This window comes from Vicugna pacos, unplaced genomic scaffold, assembly GCF_048564905.1.
Source record: "Vicugna pacos unplaced genomic scaffold, VicPac4 scaffold_65, whole genome shotgun sequence".
Lineage (NCBI taxonomy): Eukaryota > Metazoa > Chordata > Mammalia > Artiodactyla > Camelidae > Vicugna > Vicugna pacos.
This window is the reverse complement of record NW_027328746.1, coordinates 146215-163284: the sequence shown is the minus strand read 5'-3', so window position 1 is coordinate 163284 and position 17070 is coordinate 146215. Positions and strand designations below refer to the sequence as shown.

Sequence of the window (17070 nt, the reverse complement as noted above, 5' to 3'; positions counted from 1 at the left end):
CTCTTTATGGCTTACTTCATTTAGAATGACATTCTCTATGAGCATCCATGTTGCTGCAAATGGCGTTATGTTGTTGGTTTTTATGGCTGAGTAGTATTCCATTGTATATATATACCACTTCTTCTTTATCCAGTCACCTGTTGATGGACATTTAGGCTCTTTCCATGTTTTGGCTATTGTAAATAGTGCTGCTATGAACAAAGAAATTATCTTTAAGGCAAAAATGTATGATGGTTTGCAAATCTATTTTTATTATATCTTCACTTTTACCAGTGTCATATGAGTGTGTGTTTGCACAAGTGCTTTAACTACCAGCAACGTAAGAAAAATCTGTGTATTAAAAATGTGAAAATAGCTTCCTTGTTTGTGTTTTCATTCTCCCAATATAGGTTTTGGATGACAAGCTTGTATTTGCAAAAGTACACAGCCTGTGGGAGGTGCTCTGTACATACGCTGAGATACTGCACATAAAATTGCCTCTGAAGCCCAATGATCTGAAAACCCGGTCCTCAGCCTTTGATAATTTCAGCTGTTTTATGAAAGTCCTCCAAGTGGATGAAAGTATCATCAAGCAGGAGCAAGAAATTTTCATTACCCTATTTGAGAAGAGCTGCGTGAATGACTTTTATATTCAGGATAGAGATACATTCTTCAATCCAGCCACCAGAAGCCACTATGTAAGTCTAAACCGAGTTTAGCTGCTGTCTTGTGGGTGATATAGAACCTGCTGCTGAATTATCAGTGATTTGGTTTGGTTGGTTTGGTTGGTTTGGTTTGGTTTTTAAAAGCTGCCCATAAAAAGGAAAAAAGAGAAAGAAAAGAAATATGCCTACAGATTCCCGTTAGGATAGTAAAGAGTGGCTGGTTAGTTACCCTGTGTACACCACACGCTCTCTTAGAATCTTTTCAGGTTTACTTCATCCTTTCTCAGATCAAGTATCAAGTAAGGGACAGTGTTAAAAAAAATTCGGGATAAACAGGCTTGTGAGCTCCGGGATCTGCAAGGCAGCTTTCCCTCCCCATGGTGTAAGTCAAATGGCAGAAATGAAATAAAGCACCTCATGTATCCTCCGGTGTTAACAGGAAAAGGCTAATCTTCTTGACCTTGTTTCTTCCTGGGTAAAATGAAGATAATATGTCGGGAGGCGACAAGCTCATTTACGGCAGGAATCATGTTGTCTGGTTCACTGCTGAATCCTAGGCACCAGGAAGGCTGAGTTTAACGAGTGAGTGAATGAATGAACTGTAGTTCCCCCAGAGTTACCATGTGGGGCAGTGCAGATTAGCAGCTAAGAGTATAGACTCGAGAGGGGAGGGTACAGCTCAAGTGATGGGGTGCACGCTTAGCACGCATAAGGTCCTGGGTTCAGCCCCCAACACCCCCTCTAAAATAGACAAATAACCCTAATTACCTCCCCACACCCCACCAGAATTACCGTATTATCTCCCCGCCACCAAAAAACAAAAAGAAAAGTGGCCAAGAGTGTAGAATCCGGCTGGAACACATGTGCTGGTTTCTTGCTGTCGACCTTGTAAAAGTCATTTAGCCTCTGTGTTTGTCAAGTTCCTCATCAATAAAATGTGAATAATAATAGTACCCACCTCGTAGAGTTGCTATGGGGGTTAATGAATCTGTGTCAATGTTAGAACAGCCCTGGCCAATACTAAGTACTTTGCATCTGTCAGCTCTTTTCATAATTACTGATAGATGTTATTATCAACCAAAGAAGAATTAGTTCTTTCTAAGGGAAATGCATGTTAGACCATTTCATTTATCATTTTCTGTAATTCAGGCTTTTTCCCTCTGAAATTCCATTTTCTGTCTGTGCACTAGAAAACCACAGGGCTTTGCAAATTTCATCTGTCTGGGTTCTTGTCATGATGGCAATACTGCAGAGTGTTGACATTTCTTAGGGACTCCGTCTGAGATGACAGCAACCCCTCAAATTCAGGAGCGCTTCTCTAACTGATAACATCTCGCATGAAATGAAGTTTTTAAAATGTAACAGCTTCAGACGCTTAATGATGCCATAAATGCAAGGATGTTATATCTAAGCTCTTTAAGTAAATCCTGTCATTGAAATAAAGGAAATACTATATTATAGCGCTCTATGACTTTGTTATCTTTGCTATCCACTTATCTGACTCTCTAAGACCAAAGAAAGCAAAGACTGAGATTGATCATTACTACTGTGTGGTACACGTATTTGTGGATGAAGACAATAGTGAAATGCACTGTTTAACATATTAAAATGGACACTAAACAGCTGCTTGATGCACATGCATGAACAGAACAGGGAGCTAGGGGCAGGGAGCAGTCACTGAGCTTCCTGGATCAGAGACACAGCATAGCAGTCCAGCCAAGCAGTCCACATATTTCATATTTATGTCCCAGCAAAATTAGCAGTGAGAGTCTTAAATGAACTTTGGGGACACTTGCAAACAGCTGTCATGATTACTAATGTGGGACACCAGGATTCTACAGTGTTTAGTTGGCATCTGTGCACAACCAGTTCTTTTCCACTAAAGCCTCTTGTAATTGCTGGTCCCACATCTAGGCTGAGGAATCATCTCATGTGGTGTTTGGGAGGGAGGTAAGTGGAGTCAGGACCCATGTTAAGGCTGGGTGGGTAATAATCTGGTTCTAGTACAGGAGAAAGGAAAGTAGGTCAGGTGGGAAGGAGAATGACTGGATTTAAATTTTGTTTCTTGAGTAAGCTAAATATATAACATCATGTCAAGTTTCTTTGTTGTTTATATTCCATGTGCTGTCACCGAAAATCTACTGAATTGTGGGGACAAAAAAGCCTGGGTTTTAGAATTGACCCTGCCCCTAATCAGCCAGAGTCCAGGTTCGTCTGGGTGTCCAAGGAGGAGGCTGGACCATCAGGTGTCCCTCCACTGCAGCAGTTTGGGCACTTGGGTGGCCTAGGATTTTTGCTGTGGAAGACTGTCCCGGTTGTAGGACATTAAGCATCTGCAAGGCTCTCACCAGGTACCCATGGTGGTCCCAGGACTGTAACACCCAAGCGTTCCTTTCCACCCACGTTTGCAAATGACCCTCAAGGGGTTAAAATTAACCCTGGGTGAGAATTATGAAAAATTATATGGTACCTCCATCCCTCCTGGCAAGTGAGGGCCCGTTATTTACAAATGACCACGGAGTGTTAGCACCACATTTTATCAACAGAACATGTGAACAGGTTGTGACAGTGACGTCCACCTGTTTGCTTCTGCTTCCCAGTGCAACTTCAGCCTCCGTCAGAGGACCTCAGCTGCCCCAGCGAACAGGGCCTTCTGTACAGGGAATGGGCTCCTCCTCGAAGCATAGACAAGAAGCAGCCCTTAGATCTCATCAGGTGAGCTGTTGTGGAGAGCACTCCAGTGGGAAGGGCTCAGGGTTGTCCTCATGGCATCTATGTGTGACAGTCCTCCAAGAGTGTTACCAACCAGGAAGCTCACAGGAGCTCTGAGCTTTGTTGCCCCAAGTTTTTACTGCAGGCTTTATTACAAAGCCATGATTTATTGGGTCACTACCGACATGGCTAACCCAAACCCTAACTGTAAGTCAAACCTTTCCCTAGCCCAAACCATTGAGCCCCTTCCTCTCCTGGTGGTCACTCACTTGTCACAAATCTCAAAGCCCCACTCCTCTAATAACATGGTTGGTGTCTCTGGCTGGCCAGTCCCCATCCTGAGTCATCTCATGAACACAAGCCATCCAAGGTTCCACCATGAATAGCAAAGACACTCCTATCTTGGGAAATTTCAAGGCTTTAGTAGTTGCCGTCCAGGAACTGGGAGCAAAGACCTACCAAATTCTTCATTAAACAGGAGTAAATGTTAGATTTCACTTAAATTATAAAATAAGAGAAATTCTCACTGCTTTGCTGTATCTGCTGTTCGACACCGTTTCACTACACCACGTGACTGTAATGTCGCGCTCAGCATGTGTCTTCTCAGAGCACCAGTGCCGGCTGCTCCCCGGGAGCTTACGCTGTTTGGGCAAGGCTGCTGGGGGGAGGGAGGCCAAGGACAACCGAGCAAACAAAAATAATCGGGCGAATAAGGAAACAATGTCAGATTGAAATGAAGGAAATAAGACAGTGTTGAGATGGGAGACTTGGGGGGAAGTGAGTCAAGAAAGCTATCTTTGAGTAGGTTACATGTGAGCTGAGATGGTGATAAGGAGGTTGGACTTTGAGGATCTGGGAAAAGCCACCCCAGGAATAGAGGCAGCTTGTCCATTGGCCCCGAGGCACAAATGTGCTCAGCAGGTTTGAGGAGATACTGGAGCCAGCGCTGGTGAGAGTGATGAGACACGAGGTTTAGAAGGGCATCAGGAGCACGGAAAGGAGTGTAGACTCTAAGTGCAGTGAGATGCAGTCATGATAGTTTAAGCACTAAAGTAATTTTCTCTCACTCACATTTTGCAAAGATAATGTGGAGAATGAATTGCAGGGACCCAGGAAGCAGGGAGGCCGGGTAGGAGGCTCTTGGAGTGGGCCAGATGAGAGATGGTGGGAGCCAGGGAGGAATGCGTTTGGGGAGTGGAGCTGACACGATGCAGTTATGGGCTGGCTGTGGATGGTGAGGAGAAGAGGAGGGTCAAGGTAGCCCCAGGTAGGCCTGGAGCCAAGTGCCTTTTCTTTCTAATCTCAGTGTCCCATGCAGGTGCCCACCTACTTGGGCAAACCTCTTAACCTTCAAAGTGAGGGTTTTAAAACACTGAAGACTTTTTGTTTGTTTCACATTTTACGGAAAGATTCAAACATGTACAGAAGTAGAGAGAACAGCACAGCCAGCCTGCCTGTATCTGTCACCCAGCTCCAGAATTATAAACTCAGAGTCACTGTTGTTGCATCTTTCATCTCTACCTCCTCCCCTCCCCCACTACGGGATCATTTTGAAGACAATCCTACATAGCTTAACCTTTCATTAGAGAAATGACAAGGTCTCTTTCAAATACAATTGGAATATTCCTTTCTTTTTTAGGGTTACAAAATAATTCCCTGATTGTCACAAAAATACAGTTTTAAGTAGTTTTGGGGTTGAAATCAGGATCCAGGCTAGGTTCAGACCTTGCAACTAGCATATCTCTCAAGTGGGTTCTAATCTATAATTTTCCTGTTTCTCATTTTCCTTGAAATTGCTGAGGGGTTTCTCTATTTCCTGTTTGGCTAATTTCATTCTCCCCTGTGGTGTTAGACTTGTTTCTCCATCCTATGTATTGGCTTTAGCTAAGTGATTTGATCCTCCCCTAAAAGCTTGATCTGATTGTGGTTCAACTTTGTGCAAGAATACTTGTTATGTGAAGTTTTGTACTCCTGTAATAAGGTACATAATGTCCAGTTGACTTTCTTTTTTGTGATGACAGCAGCCAATAATGATTGTCACCCGGGATCATTATTTCATAAGGGATTTTATTTCATGTGGTCATACTCTAATTTCCTCCCTCAATTATCAGCAGGATCACAGTCATGAAGAGGCACTTTCTCATTAACCCGGGTTATCCTGTAGAACACAGTTTTAAAAGAGGACACTTGTAAATATGTAAATATTTAAAGTTGATACATTTTTCTTTTCTTTTTAATTTTTTTTTTTCTAATGGAGGTACTGAAGATTGAATCTAGGACCTTATGCATGCTGAGCACACACTCTGCCACTGAGTGTACCCCATCCCCCTTGAGATTCATATTTATATGATATTTTCCTTCTGTTATTTTTGTTTTATGTTATGCAGAATTTGAAGGCAGGGCAATGGGTTTGATGGCTCTTTAATCATTCTTTATGGGCTTTTGGGGTTTGTGTGTGTGTTTGTGTTTGTAAAGCAAACAATTTTCCCACTATTTTAAGTATGTTTGCTAAGGAAATTATGTTGATCTTTTCCCTGCTCCTGGTCCATGTATTCCCTTGTTGCTTCCCACTGGTGGCCCCTTGAGCTCTGTGACAAGACTAGCATGTCGTTAATGCAGGTTGAAGGAGATCTGAAGAGATTTATTCAAGGAGATGAAATTCGTAGACAATGTATTGGAAAGTATTGAGAAAGTTATTCGTTAAGAGAAGGTCTGGGGTTGAAGTGTTAAGTGCACAGAAATCTAAGTGCACCATGAACGACCAAGACAATTATTAACTCCAGGAAAAACAAAGTAGGGAAGAAAATGTAAGTCTAGCAGACAACTTGCTACAGCTGTGAACAGTCTGTACAGAGTCCTAAAAATGTAAAGCAAGGATACTGAGCTGATGAAAATTATAATGTAATTGTATCAAAAGGTTGGAAGAATGAAGGTTTGGGTGTGTAGATGAGATGGGGTTTGAAAGACAGCTTAATCCTCATTTTCCAAAATAGAAGTTTAAATAGGTGATACATAAAGCTGAAAAAATCAGTAGGCTGTGTTACAAGGATATTAGTCAGAGAAAGGGAGTAATTATCCCAAGAGTCAGCAGTAGGAGCTGAACATGGTTGCTTCTGGCCAGGAAATGGGGCGGTTGTTGGGAACTGCTCCTTTTTACAATTGGTATTCGAGAACTGTTTGACTCTTTATTGAATGTATGGTATAACTTTGATAAAAAGAAATCAAAGCTGAATTTTGAAAAATTGATGTTAATAATTGGGGTGTTTTTGACAGAGAGAGATAACAATCAGACAAAACTACATTTGAAGGGATCCTCATTATTTCTAGCCTTTCAGCAAGGACTAGGAGGCAGACATCTGTTTAAGGTTCAAAAAGTCTTTCTGACCTTCTTGCCGACATGTAACCTTGGGAAGTAATGAAATCCCCATCACTGTAAATATCCAGGCAGTGGCTGCCTGACCAGCTCTCTAACTGTAGCAGGGTGTGTTTACCATTGGCCAGTTGGAGCAGGCAACTTCTAAAATTCTTTCAGTTTTGAATTTGGCATTTTCAGGACGGATAGTTGATAAGAATGTATTACAAAAAGCTTAACAAGAAAGAGTCCAAGACATCTCAAACCCATTGCCAGGGTTTTCTCTGCCAGACACCATCCTGAGCCTGCCATCCGTGAGCCAGGCCACAAAGCCCAGTCACATGAGAATGAACACACTTTGTCCCTCCTATCTGATTTGGCATCGGGCTCAGCCCTTTTCCCCATGGAATGGTCCACACCCAGGTCTCTGACGATGGAGCTGGCCTCACAGCAGCCCTGTGAGTGCTGGTCCAGCCCAAGGGGGTTCCTGCGTGAAGTTTCCCAGGACTCCAGGCTGTTCTCAGAGCTGAGTCCCCCCTAGGCTAAGCCCACGGAGCTCATCTCAGCTCCAGCCTGAGCCAGAAGCCTCAGAGAGAACTCAGAGCTGAGGAAATCCACAGGTTTTACCCAGCACTGCCGAGTCAGCAGTGAGCCAGTTGAGGGAAGTATCAGCAACAGCAAGACACACCTGAGCAGCCGTCTCATTGTTCCGCCTCATCCCTAAACCCTCTGTGTCTGCCTGTCTGTGTCTGTCTCCCTTTCAGGATCAGCCTGGTACCACTTCATGCCCTGCCTCCTTTCTTCTAATTTTGCCTCCCTGGCCTGTTCCATCTACTCCAGATTAACTGAGAAACGTTGAGGAGCTTTTAAAACCTAGGAGAAACAGACGTGCTAAATACAAAAAATACAGGGCAGTACCTTCCTCAGTCACATCCATCCTGCCCTCTCCCATTCCCACAATGAGTTTTATAAATATTTTGTCAGAGAGACATTGCACTCCCAGTTGTTATCATTATCAGCCATTTCCTTATTATCTGTGGTTTACCATGCATTTGCTCCCGGGACGTTCCCGAGATAAGGCAGGAGCAGATGACTGAGCCAGTTGTTGATGTCCACTTGTGTCAAGCCTGTTAAGAATGATCTATGGCGGGATTTGTTGAATGTGCCAGACTGTCCAGTGAGTGGTGATGATCCCTTGTAACTGTTCCGGAGTTGGCCTCGTCCCCTCTTTTGCTCTGTTCTCATTTATCTCTCTTCAGCAGGTGAACCAGTGATCTGTACTTCTATGATATGTAAAATACTTCTTATTTCACGGTAGAATTTGGGGACTGCTATGGAAACGCATGTTTTAAGTGTGAATTGAGCCAGGGGTATAAACTTAAAGCCCCCTTGATTTAGAATCAGAAATTAATATGATGGAGGGAGGGAATAGCTCAGTGGTAGAGTGCATGTCTAGCATGCATGAGGTCCTGTGTTCAATCCCCAAAGCCTCCATTTAAAAAAGAAATAAATAAACATAATTATGTCCCCCCCAAAAAATAAAAAAGAAATTAACATGAGGATGAAGCTACAGAGTGATTATGTGTGTCTTCTGAAACTACCTTCTGTCTTTCTGCAGGAAATTCTACGGAGAGAAGGTCAGAATCAAATTTGCTTGGCTGGGCTATTACACTCAGATGCTCCTCCTGGCAGCATTCTTGGGGGTGACTTGCTTTCTGTATGGAAATTTTAATCAAAATAACTGTACCTGGAGATAACTTCTTTTTATTCCTTGTTACCGTGCTTACTTAACTTAGAATGACATTCTCCAGGAGCATCCATGTTGCTGCAAATGGCCCCATGTTGTTAGTTTTTATGGCCGAGTAGTATTCCATTGTATAAATATATCACTTCTTCAGCCAGTCATCCATTGATGGACATTTAGGCTGTCTCCATATCTTGGCTATTGTAAATAGTGCTGCTATGAACATTGGGGTGCAGGTGTCATTCTGAAGTAGGATTCCTTCAGGATATATGCCCAGGAGCAGGATTCCTGGGTCATATGGCAAGTGTATTCCTAGTCTTTTGAGGAGACTCAATATTGTTTTCCACAGTGGCTGCACCAAACTGCATTCCCACCAGAAGTGTGGGAGTTTCCCCTTTCTCCACAGCCACTCTAGCATTTGTCATTTGTGGATTTTTGAATGATGGCCATTCTGAATGGTTTGAGGTGATACCTCATTGTAGTTTTGATTTGCATTTCTCTGATAATTAGTGATACTGAGCATTTTTTTATGTGCCCATTGATCATTTGTATGTCTTCCTTGGAGAATTGCTTGTTTAGGTCTTCTGCCCATTTTTGGATTGGGTTATTTCGTTGTTTCTTATTAAGTCATATGAGCTGCTTATATATTCTGGAGATCAAGCCTTTGTCAGTTTCATTTGCAAAAATGTTCTCCCATTCTGTAGGTTGTCTTTTTGTTTTACTTATGGTGTCCTTTGCTGTGCAGAAGCTTGTAAGTTTCATTAGGTCCCATTTGTTTATTCTTGCTTTCATTTCTATTGCTTGGTAGACTGCTCTAGGGGAACATTTCTGAGATGTATGTCAGATATTTTGCCTGTATTTTCTTTTAGGAAGTTAATTGTATCTTGTCTTATGTTTATCTTGCTGAAGAGACTGTCTTTATTCCATTGTATATTCTTGCCTCCTTTGTCAAAGATTAGTTGACCAAAAGTTTGTGGGTTCATTTCTGGGCTCTTTATTCTGTTCCATTGGTCTATATGTCTGTTTTTGTACCAATACCATGCTGTCTTGATGACTGTAACTCTATAGTATTGTCTGAAGTCTGGGAGAGTTAGTCCTCCAGGCTCTTTCTTTTTTTCTTCAGTAATGCCCTGGAAATTTTATGTCTTTAATGGTTCCATATAAATTTTATTGTGATTTGTTCTAGTTCTATGAAATATGTCTAAGGTAATTTGATAGGGATTGCATCAAATCTGTAGATTGCCTTGGGCAGTGTGATCATTTTAACAATATTGGTTCTTCCAATCCAAGAGCATGGGATACCTTTCCATTTTTTAAAGTCTTCTTTAATTTCCTTCACCAATGGTTAATAGTTTTCTGTGTATAATTTTCTCACCTCTGTGGTTAGATTTATTCCTAGATATTTTTTTACTTCGGGTGCTATTTTAAAAGGGATTGTTTCTTTATTTTCTTTTTCTGTTGATTCATCATTAGTGTAAAGAAATGCAACTGATTTTTGAACATTAATCTTGTAACCTGCTACATTGCTAAATTCTTTGATCAGCTCTAGTAGTTTTTGTGTGGACCTTTTAGGGTTTTCTATATATAGTGTCTTATCATCTGCGTATAGTGACACTTTTACCTCATCTATTCCAGTTTAGACCCCTTTTACTTCTCTTACTTGCCTGATTGCTGTGGCCAGGGCTACCAAGTCTATGTTGAATAGGAGTGGTGATAGTGGGCATCCTTGTCTTGTCCCAGATTTTAGTGGGAAGCTTTTGAGGTTTTCACCGTTGAGTGCTATACTGGCTGTAGGTCTGTCATATATAACTTTTATGATGTTGAGATATGTTTCCTCAATACCCACTTCGTGAGAATTTTTACCATAAATGGGTGTTGAATTTTATCAAAAGTTTTATGCATCTATTGAGATGATGATGTGGTTTTTGTCCTTTCTCTTGTTGATGTGAAGTATTACATTGATTGATTAGCATATGTTGAACCACATTTGTGTCCCTGAGATAAACCACATTTGAGCATGATCTATAATATTTTTTATGTGCTGTAGGATTCTATTTGCTAGTATTTTGGTAAGGACTTTTGCATCTGTGTTCATTAGTGATATTGGTCTGTAATTCTCTTTTTTGGTGGTGTCTTTGCCTGGTTTTGGTATCAGGGTGATGGTGGCTTCATACAATGAGTTTGGGAATATTTCTTCTTTTCAATCTTCTGGAAGAGTTTGAGAAGTACTGGTATGATTTCTTATTTGTATGTGTGGTAGAATTCCCTGGTGAAGCTGTCTAGTCATGGACTTTAATTTTTAGGGAGGTTTTTTTATTGATAATTCGATTTCATTCCTAGTGATCGGTTTGTTCAAGTGGTCAGTTTTTTCTTGATTCAGTCTTAGTGGACTGTATGTTTCCAGAAACTTGTCCATCTCCTCTAGGTTATCCATTTTTTTTCCATGTAGTTTTTCATGATATTCTCATATGTTATTCTGTATTTCTATCTTATTTGTTGTAATTTCTTCATTTTCCTATCTTATTTTGCAAATTTGTGCTCTCTCTTTTTTCTTCTTTGTGAGTTTGGCCAGAGGTTTGTCAATTTTATTTACTCTTTCAAAAAAATTGCTTTTGGTTTGATTGATTATTTTCTCTATTTTTTTAAAATCTCTATTTTATTTATTTCCTCCCTGATCTGTATTATTTCCTACATTCTGCTGACTTTTGGGTGTTTTTGCTCTTCTGTTTCTAGTTCTTTTTACTGGTGGGTTACATTGTTTATTTCATATTATTCTTCTTTTTTCAGGAAGGCCTGTATCGCCCTAAACTTTCCTCTTCGTACAGCTTTTGCTGTGTCCCATAAGTTTTGTGTGGTTGTGTTTTCATTTTCATTTGTCTCAAGGTATTCCTTAATTTCAAATTTTTTTTAACATTTTTTATTGATTTATAATCATTTTACAATATTGTGTCAAATTCCAGTGTTCAGCACAATTTTTCAATCATTCATGGACATATACACATTGTCACATTTTTTCTCTGTGATTTATCATAACATTTTGTGTATATTTCCCTGTGCTATACAGTGTAACCTTGTTTACCTATTCTACAATTTTGAAATCCCAGTCTATCCCTTCCCACCCTCTACCCCCCTGGTAATCACAAGTCTGTATTCTCTGTCCATGAGTCTATTTCTGTCCTGCATTTATGCTTTGTTTTTGTTTGTTTGAATGTTTGTGTTTTTGTTTTTAGATTCCAAATATGAGCGATCTAATATGGTATTTTTCTTTCCCTTTTTGGCTTACTCACTTAGAATGACATCCTCTAGGAGCATCCATGTTGCTGCAAATGGCATTATGTTGTCGGTTTCTATGGCTGAGTTGTATTCCATTGTACAAATATACCACATCTTCTTTATCCAGTCACCTCTCGATGGACATTTAGGCTGTTTCCATGTTTTGGCTATTGTAAATAGTGCTGCTATGAACATTGGGGTGCAGGTGTCATCCTGAAGTAGATTTCCTTCTGGGTACAAGCCCAGGTGTGGGATTCCTGGGTCATATGGTAAGTCTATTCCTAGCCTTCTGAGGAATCTCGACACTGTTTTCCACAGTGGCTGCACCAAACTGCATCCCCACCAGCAGTGTAGGAGGGTTCCCCTTTCTCCACAGCCTCTCCAGCATTTGTCATTTTTGGATTTTTGAATGACGGCCATTCTGACTGGTGTGAGGTGATACCTCATTGAAGTTTTCATTTGCATTTCTCTGATAATTAGTGATATTGAGCATTTTTTCATGTGCTTTTTGATCATTTGTATGTCTTCCTTGGAGAATTGCTTGTTTAGATCTTCTGCCCATTTTTGGATTGGGTGGTTTATTTTCTCTTATTGAGTGATATGAGCTGCTTATATATTCTGGAAATCAAGCCTTTGTCGGTTTCACTTGCAAAAATTTTCTACCATTCCCTAGGTTTTCTTCTTGTTTTATTTCTGTTTTCCTTTGCTGTGCAGAAGCTTGTAAGTTTCATTAGGTCCCATTTGTTTATTCTTGCTTCTATTTCTTCTAGGAGAAAATTTTTGAAATGTATGCCAGATAAAATTTTGCGTATGTTTTCCTCTAGGAGGTTTATTGTATCTTGTCTTCTGTTTAAGTCTTCAATCCATTTTGAGTTGATTTTTGTATATGGTGTAAGGGAGTGTTCTAGCTTCATTGTTTTACATGCTTCTGTCCAGTTTTCACAGCACCATTTGCTGAAGAGACTGTCTTTATTCCATTGTATATTCTTGCCTCCTTTGTCGAAGATGTGTTGACCAAAAGTTTGTGGGTTCATTTCTGGGCTCTCTATTCTGTTCCATTGGTCTATATGTCGGTTTTGCTACCAACACCATGCTGTCTTGATGACTGTAGCTCTATAGTATTGTCTGAAGCCTTGGAGAGTTTTTCCTCCAGCCTCTTTCTTTGTCTTCAGTAATGCTTTGGCAATTCTAGGTCTTTGATGGTTCCATATAAATTTTATTATGATTTGTTCTAGTTCTGTGAAATATGTCCTGGGTAATTGGATAGGAATTGCATTAAATCTGTAGATTGCCTTGGGCAGTGTGATCATTTTAACAATAGTGATTCTTCCAATCCAGTAGCATGGAATATCTTTCCATTTTTTAAAGTCTTCTTTAATTTCCTTGATCAATGGTTTATAGATTTCTGTGTATAATTCTTTCACCTACTTGGTTAGATTGATTCCCAGATATTTTATTACTTTGGGTGCTATTTTAAAGAGGATTGTTTCTTTACTTTCTTTTTCTGTTGATTTATCGGTAGTGTAAATAAAGGCAACTGATTTTTGAACGTTAATTTTGTAACCTGCTACTTTGCTGAATTATTCAATCAGCTCTAGTAGCTTTGGAGTGGACCTTTAAGGGTTTTCTATATATAGTAACATGTCATCAGCATATAATGACATTTTACCTCTTTTTTTCCAATTTGGATCCCTTTTATTTCTTTCTCTTGCCTGATTGCTGTGGCTAGGACTTCCAGGACTATATTGAATAGGAGTGGTGATAGTGGTCATCCTTGTCTTGTCCCAGATTTTAGTGGAAAACTTTTGAGTTTTTCACCATTGAGAACTATGCCAGCTATAGGTTTGTCATATTTAGCTTTTATTATGTTGAGATATGTTTCCTCTATACCCACTTTGGCGAGAGTTTTTATCATAAATGGGTGTTGAATTTTATCAAATGCTTTTTCTGCATCGATCGAGATGATCATGTGGTTTTTGTCCTTTCTCTTGTTGATGTGATGTATTACATTGATTGATTTGCATATGTTGAAACAGCCTTGTGTCCCTGGGATGAACCCCACTTGGTCATGATGTATAATCTTTTTTATGTGTTTTTGGATTCTATTTGCTAAAATTTTGGTGAGGATTTTGGCGTCTATGTTCATCAGTGATATGGGCCTATAATTCTCTTTTTTTGTAGTGTCTTTGCCTGGTTTTGGTATCAGGGTGTTGGTGGCTTCATAGAATGAGTTTGGGAGTATTCCCTCCTTTTCAATCGTCTGGAAGAGTTTGAGAAGGACTGGTATGAGTTCTTCTTTGTATGTTTGGTAGAATTCCCCGGTGAAACCATCCGGTCCTGGACTTTTATTTTTAGGGAAGTTTTTAATGGCTATTTCTATTTCCTTTCTTGTGATCGGATTGTTCAAGTGTTCAGTTTCTTCTTGATTCAGTTTTGGTGGACAGTATGTTTCCAGAAACTTGTTCATCTCCTCTAGGTTATCCAGTTTGTTTCCATATAGTTTTTCATAATATTCTCATATGATATTCTGTATTTCTATTTTGATTGTTGTAATTTCTCCATTTTCCTTTCTTATTTTGCTAATTTGTGCTCTCTCTTTTTTCTTCTTTGTGAGTTTGGCCAGAGCTGTGTCGATTTTATTTACTTTTTCAAAAAACCAGCTTTTCGTTTGGTTGATTTTTTCTATGGTCTTGTTAATCTCTATTGTATTTAATTCCTCTCTGATCTTTATAATTTCCTTCCTTCTGCTGCTTTTTGGGGCTTTTTGTTCTTCTTTTTCTAATTGATTCAGGTGGTGGGTTATCTTGTTTATTTGATATTTTTCTTCTTTTTTAATTAAGGCCTGTATCGCTATAAACTTCCCTCTTAGCACTGCCTTTGCTGTGTCCCATAGGTTTTGAGTGGTTGTGCTTTCATTATCATTTGTCTCAAGGTATTTTTTAATTTCAGCTTTGATTTCCTCATTGATCCATTGTTTTTTCAATAACATATTGTTTAATCTCCATGCTTTTCTTTTTTTGTCCTTTGTTTCTCTGTTGTTGATTTCCAGTTTCATGGCATTGTGGTCAGTAAAGATGCTTGAGATAATTTCTATCTTCTTAAATTTGTTGAGGTTTCTTTTGTGTCCAAGTACATGATCGATCCTGGAAAATGTTCCATGTGCACTTGAAAAGAATGTATATTCTATTTTTGGGGGGTGTAAAGCTCTGAAAATATCCACCAAATCTAGTTTTTCTATTGTAGTATTTAATTTCTCTGTTGCCTTGTTTATTTTCTGTCTGGAAGATCTGTGTAGTGATGTTAATGCAGTGTTAAAATCTCCAACTATGATTGTATTCCCATCAATATCCCCCTTTATCTCTGTTAGTAATTCTTGTATGTACTTAGGTGCTCCTATATTGGGTGCATATATATTAACGAGTGTAATATCTTCATCTTGTATCACTCCTTTAATCATTATAAAATGTCCTTCTTTATCTTTCTTTATGGCCTTTGTTTTAAAGTCTATTTTGTCTGAAATCAGTACTGCAACACCTGCTTTTTTGGCTTTTCCATTTGCATGGAATATCCTTTTCCATCCTTTCACTCTCAATCTATATGTGTCCTTCTCCCTAAAGTGGGTCTCTTGTATGCATCATATTGAAGGTTGTTGCTTTATTATCCACTCTGCCACTCTATGTCTTTTGACTGGAGCATTTAGTCCATTAACATTTACAGTACTTAATGATAGATGTGTGTTTATTGCTATTTTGAACTTATCTTTGCAGTTGAATTGGTATATCCTCTTTGTTCCTTTCTTCTTCCTTTTGTGGTTTGGTAATTTTCCTTTGTATTATCATGGATTTTATTTAATTTTTGTGACTCCCTTGTAAATTTTTGACTTGTGGTTACCCTTTTTTCTAAATCTATTAACCTATACCCGTTTTTAATAAACTGATAATAACATGATCTCAAACCCATCCTACTGTTAAGAAAATTTAAAAAAGAAAGAAAAAAAATTCTATATTTCCCTGCCTCCCTCTCCCACTCTCAGTGATTTGTATGTCTTCTTTTATAATTTCGTGTTTTCTTTATTTGTAATTCATGAGTTATCACCTTTCCAGTTGTACGTTTCTCATTTCTGTAGCATCCTGCTGCTTTTCTATTTGGAATAGCCCTTTCAATATTTCTTTTAGCCTGGGTTTAGTGTTGCTAAACTCCTGCAGCTTTTTTTTGTCTGTGAAACTCTTTATTTCTCCTTCTATCCTAAAGGATAGCCTTACTGGATAAAGTATCCTAGGCTGCATCTTTTTTTCATTCAGGGCTTTGTATATATCTTGCCACTCCCTTCTGGCCTGTAGTGTTTGTGTAGAGAAATCAGCTGAGAGCCTTATGGGGGTTCCCTTGTAGTTCACTCTTTGCTTTTCTCTTGCTGCCTTTAGAATCATTTCTTTATCCTTGGCGTTGGCCATCTTGATTATGATATGTCTTGCTGTGGGTCTATTTGAGTTCTTCCTGTTTGGGACCCTCTGAGCTTCCTGTACTTGTATATCTGATTCCTTCTTTAAGTTTGGGAAGTTTTCAGTCATGATTTCTTCAAAAACCTTTTCAATTCCCTTTGATCCTTCTTCCCCTTCTGGGACCCCTATTATGTGAAGATTGGGACGCTTTATATTATCCCATAGGTCCCTTATGCTATTATCATTATTTTTTATTTGCTTATCTTGTAGTTCTTGTGAATGGGTGCTTTCTGTTGCCCTTTCTTCTAGATCACTAATTCGTTCCTCTGCATTAACTAGTCGGCTTTGCACAGCTGTTAGATCATTCCTCATCTCTGTCAATGAGTTTTCCCATTTTGCTTGGCTCTTCTTTATAGCTTCAATTTCATTTTTGACATATTTTATTTCTCTAAGCATTATCTCTTTTAATTCCTTCAGCAATTTGATCACTCTTTTTTTGAAATCTTGATCTAGTAGGCTATCGATGTCTATTTCATTGAGCTTTCTTTCAGGGGATTCCTCTTGTTCTTTTAATTGGGAAAGGTTTCTCTGCTTCTTCGTCTTGCTCATACCTCTCTGGCACTGTGGTTTATGGAGTATCAGTTGTCTATTTTGGATCTTAAGGATTTTATCTATCTAATGCGTATTTAGGAATAGAACTTAGGAAAAAAAAGAAAAAAGAAAAAACAAAAAAAGAGAAAAAAATAAGAGAGAGAGAAAAAGAGTTTTAAAAGAAGGGAGAAAGAGGGTTTGAAAACAATGTATAATGAATAATAGAAGATCGAGTTGAAGCAGAGTATTAATCATGTGGAGACGTCCTTTTAAAACCTTTAAAAAAAAAGGGGGTGGGGAGATGAATATATGTGT

The 17070-nt window shown here is 39.2% G+C and overlaps 1 long non-coding RNA gene across 1 annotated transcript in view; it reads left to right on the top strand.

The window, feature by feature from the left end:
• The first annotated feature begins 438 nt into the window (after nt 1-438).
• Nucleotides 439-17070, top strand: part of LOC140694601 (uncharacterized) — a 39466-nt gene continuing 22834 nt past the window's right edge. The window contains exons 1-2 of the long non-coding RNA XR_012070185.1: nt 439-677; nt 3245-3359. This is a non-coding gene — a long non-coding RNA (uncharacterized lncRNA). The remainder of the gene's footprint in view (nt 678-3244; nt 3360-17070) is intronic.